This window comes from Schistocerca gregaria, unplaced genomic scaffold, assembly GCF_023897955.1.
Source record: "Schistocerca gregaria isolate iqSchGreg1 unplaced genomic scaffold, iqSchGreg1.2 ptg000821l, whole genome shotgun sequence".
NCBI lineage: Eukaryota > Metazoa > Arthropoda > Insecta > Orthoptera > Acrididae > Schistocerca > Schistocerca gregaria.
The window spans coordinates 65,001-70,000 of NW_026062187.1; the positions used below are offsets into that span (position 1 = coordinate 65,001).

The window sequence follows — 5,000 nt, forward strand, 5'->3', positions numbered from 1 at the left end:
CAAGCCTTCTGATGTCCGAAGGTGAGGCTCCAGTAGGATGTTGTAGCCCCTACGACGGAGGCCACGCGCGAGATAAGACGCCACTGCGTCATGTCGCGCAATTCGGGCCCCATCGCTCCTCCAGCACTGTTGGATTACGTGGTTTGCAGTCTCCGTAGCGTTGCAGCCACCCCGGCATCTGGTGTCACCATCTCTCCCGCGCAGCAGCCGTGCCTGAGTTGGCAAGGCATTGATCCTCGCACGCTGGCAGGAGATGAAGTCGCGGCCCGTGACAAACTGCCGGGTATTGGACACCCAGCAGTGCTGCCCTGGTGTTTGGGCAGACTTCCGCAGAGCAGCGCCGTCGACCGAGGAGTGCAGGCGTTCGGCCCAACACCGGCCCAGTTGGTAGCTGGACTTAACGACGTCACCATTCCATCGCAGGCTATTGTCGAGGCGCAAGATTTCGCGGCGGAGAGAATCCCTGGAAGGACCACCAGCAGCCGTACCCAGGCCCTCCATCTTAGCGAGCCGCCTCCTACGGAGAAGGGGACCAAGCCAGCGGGCCGATGGCACCCCCAAGCCCCCATGTGAGATGGGAGCATGGAAGTAGCCAACAGGTGTATCCGCTGGCAGGTGCAGCCAGGATCTAATGGCTGCTCGCACGCTGACATCAAGAGATGAGAGGGCCCCCAGGCGAGTTCTACCCAGGGCAAGGCCATGATAGATGCCTGGGAGAATCACCGATCGAAGGGAGTACAGACGCTGCTGAGGCTTCAATGGGGCGCGCTTGATGACCTCCAGCTGCCTCTCGACCTCCCGCCGAGGATGGAACAGGCTACGCCCGCTCGTGGTGAATTGCAGTCCTAAATACTTGAAAGTATCTCCCATCGCTAGCGCTGGAATGTTGTTGTTTCCAGCACGGAAGATGGCAGCCCCGTCGACCTTCGTCTTCTTCTCCCGCCCTGACGGAACAAGGGCGAGAGAGAAGCACTTCCGAGGGTTGACCTCAAGGCCGAGGTCACCAAGAGCCGACGTAGCGATGGTGAGTAGCTCCTGCAATCCACCACGGGTTTCAGCGAACAGTAGGAGGTCGTCGGCAAACGCAGCAGCATTGATCCGCCGTCCAAAGATGGAGGCACCAACATGGTCAGGGAGACGGGATAACAACATGTCAATAGACATGTTGAAAAGGATTGGGGACAAGGGATCACCTTGCCGGACGCCCCTCGAAGGCCGCACCAGATCAGACGATTTCCCAGCTGCACAGATCACTGTCGAGCCCGCCTTATAGCACCCCTGGATGTAGTCAATGAACTCGACTGGCAGACCATGGGCCCTCAGCACTGGACGCAGGGCACCATGGGCAAGCGAATCGAAGGCCTTTGATACATCCAGGGAAGCTAAGTACAGCGAACTGCCAACTCCCTGCGCCTGAGTCATCGCCATATCTAGCAAGAAGGTGTTATGGAGCATCCCATCCTGAGGGATGAAAGCCCGCTGGCGACCATCCAAGGCACAGTAGCGCATCAGGCGGCCAACCAGAACCTTGTGAAAAGCTCTGGTCAGCACCGAACACACTGTGATCGGGCGGAAGTCAGCGGGGGATGCTGCGGCGGTCTTCTTGGGCACCAAGGTGGTTCGGGCCTGAAGGAGGCGGGGTGGGAGGGAGCGGGAAAGGAGGAGAAGGTTAAGGATTTTGAGGAAAACCTCACGAGGAAGGCGACGCAGTTGGGCGGGTGTGAGGCCATCTGGACCTGCTGAAGAACTGCGAGGGGGAAGGGCGGCTGCAGCTTCCTCCGCGGCAATGGGGGCCCACAGATCTTGGAAGGGCACCTCCTTCGAAAAGGGCAGCAACTTCTCGGAGAGACCCTCACCACGCGGAGGCCGAGACCTCACCCGAGGCACAGTGAAGAGGTCTGTCCAAAACTCGATCAGCCCCGGGATGGAGGGTGGCTGATGTAGAAGTGTGCCATCGAGGAGCCCATTAACGCAGCGTGCTGCACTCTTCTTGAAGGCCCGCTGAACTACTGCGAACTCCCATCTACGTCTCGCCCGCCTCCGCTCCGGTGGCTGTTGGATCCGTGCGCTTGCAGCTTGATGGCCAGCTGGCTCCTTGCTTCCCACTTCGTCCAGGACAGATGGTAACATGGCCTGGATAGTACCACGACTAGTGGTAGGACCCAAAGCCACAAGAGCGTCAAGTGAGCGAAAACGATGGCCAGAGGAGGGGAGTTCCCCAATGAAAGACCAGATAGTAAGGTCGACTTCATCCCCCTGCGGCGAAGGCTCTGGCATGGAAAGGCCCTCTGCAGGATCAACAGCAGGACCAAGAGGAACAAGATCACCTCTGGACAGCTCAGTGACGAAGTTCGCCACCAAGTCCTTATAGGCCTGAGCCCTACGCTGGCACTTGATAGACTCCAGCGTGCGCTCAGGAAAGGCCTTGCTAAGTTCCTGGTTAAGGAACTTGCAGCCACGGGTGGACAGGGTTGCTTCTAGATGGGCTAGACGCAGCAACTCCTCCTTCGACCACCTGGCCTTCTTCCTCTCGGTCTGGATCTCGGCATTAGCAGCAGCAGGGTGGGCACGACGCCGGTGGACACCGAGCCCGGTCTTTGTTGTAAACGACCGCATGCACTCTGGGCAAATGGCGGGGAGCAGCGCTCGACCCGCACCGGTTGGCTGGCTGGATGGCTCATCAACTGGCACAGGCACTCCAGTGGGAGGCCTGGTACCTCTATTGCTTCTTGTAGATGCGCCAGCTGGAACAAAGGCAGGGGGGCAGGCAACCCCCAAGCCCTCAAAGACACCCTGCCCTGTTGGTCGGGGAGAGAGTCATAGTTACTCCCGCCGTTTACCCGCGCTTGCTTGAATTTCTTCACGTTGACATTCAGAGCACTGGGCAGAAATCACATTGCGTCAACACCCGCTAGGGCCATCGCAATGCTTTGTTTTAATTAGACAGTCGGATTCCCCCAGTCCGTGCCAGTTCTGAGTTGATCGTTGAATGGCGGCCGAAGAGAATCCGCGCACCCGCGCGCCCCCGGAGGAGCACGCTAAGGCGGACGCGGCCTCGCAGCAAGGAAGATCCGTGGGAGGCCAAGGCACGGGACCGAGCTCGGATCCTGCACGCAGGTTGAAGCACCGCGGCGCGAACGCCGCGCAGGCGCGCGCATCCTGCACCGCCGGCCAGCACGAGGCCAACCAACGGCGAGAGCAGACCACGCCCGCGCTAAACGCCCGCACTTACCGGCACCCCTACGGCACTCACCTCGCCCAGGCCCGGCACGTTAGCGCTGACCCACTTCCCGACCAAGCCCGACACGCCCCGATCCTCAGAGCCAATCCTTATCCCGAAGTTACGGATCCAATTTGCCGACTTCCCTTACCTACATTATTCTATCGACTAGAGGCTCTTCACCTTGGAGACCTGCTGCGGATATGGGTACGAACCGGCGCGACACCTCCACGTGGCCCTCTCCCGGATTTTCAAGGTCCGAGGGGAAGATCGGGACACCGCCGCAACTGCGGTGCTCTTCGCGTTCCAAACCCTATCTCCCTGCTAGAGGATTCCAGGGAACTCGAACGCTCATGCAGAAAAGAAAACTCTTCCCCGATCTCCCGACGGCGTCTCCGGGTCCTTTTGGGTTACCCCGACGAGCATCTCTAAAAGAGGGGCCCGACTTATATCGGTTCCGCTGCCGGGTTCCGGAATAGGAACCGGATTCCCTTTCGCCCAACGGGGGCCAGCACAAAGTGCATCATGCTATGACGGCCCCCATCAACATCGGATTTCTCCTAGGGCTTAGGATCGACTGACTCGTGTGCAACGGCTGTTCACACGAAACCCTTCTCCGCGTCAGCCCTCCAGGGCCTCGCTGGAGTATTTGCTACTACCACCAAGATCTGCACCGACGGCGGCTCCAGGCAGGCTCACGCCCAGACCCTTCTGCGCCCACCGCCGCGACCCTCCTACTCGTCAGGGCTTCGCGGCCGGCCGCGAGGACCGGCCATGACTGCCAGACTGACGGCCGAGTATAGGCACGACGCTTCAGCGCCATCCATTTTCAGGGCTAGTTGCTTCGGCAGGTGAGTTGTTACACACTCCTTAGCGGATTCCGACTTCCATGGCCACCGTCCTGCTGTCTTAAGCAACCAACGCCTTTCATGGTTTCCCATGAGCGTCGATTCGGGCGCCTTAACTCGGCGTTTGGTTCATCCCACAGCGCCAGTTCTGCTTACCAAAAGTGGCCCACTTGGCACTCCGATCCGAGTCGTTTGCTCGCGGCTTCAGCATATCAAGCAAGCCGGAGATCTCACCCATTTAAAGTTTGAGAATAGGTTGAGGTCGTTTCGGCCCCAAGGCCTCTAATCATTCGCTTTACCGGATGAGACTCGTACGAGCACCAGCTATCCTGAGGGAAACTTCGGAGGGAACCAGCTACTAGATGGTTCGATTAGTCTTTCGCCCCTATACCCAGCTCCGACGATCGATTTGCACGTCAGAATCGCTACGGACCTCCATCAGGGTTTCCCCTGACTTCGTCCTGGCCAGGCATAGTTCACCATCTTTCGGGTCCCAACGTGTACGCTCTAGGTGCGCCTCACCTCGCAATGAGGACGAGACGCCCCGGGAGTGCGGAGGCCGCCGCCCCGTGAAGGGCGGGGAAGCCCCATCCTCCCTCGGCCCGCGCAAGGCGAGACCTTCACTTTCATTACGCCTTTAGGTTTCGTACAGCCCAATGACTCGCGCACATGTTAGACTCCTTGGTCCGTGTTTCAAGACGGGTCGTGAAATTGTCCAAAGCTGAAGCGCCGCTGACGGGAGCGATTATTCCGCCCGAGAGCATCCCGAGCCAACAGCGGCGCGGGTCCGGGGCCGGGCCAGGTAGGTCCGTCATCCGGGAAGAACCGCGCGCGCTTGCCGGGAGCCCGAGCGCCCAAAGGGGCGAATCGACTCCTCCAGATATACCGCCGAGCAGCCAGCCAGGACACCGGGGCTCTGCCCAACAGACGCG

At 59.8% G+C, this 5,000-nt stretch overlaps 1 pseudogene; it reads right to left on the reverse strand.

Moving 5' to 3' along the window:
• Nucleotides 1-5,000, reverse strand: part of LOC126322662 (large subunit ribosomal RNA) — a 7,562-nt pseudogene that overhangs the window by 1,880 nt on the left and 682 nt on the right.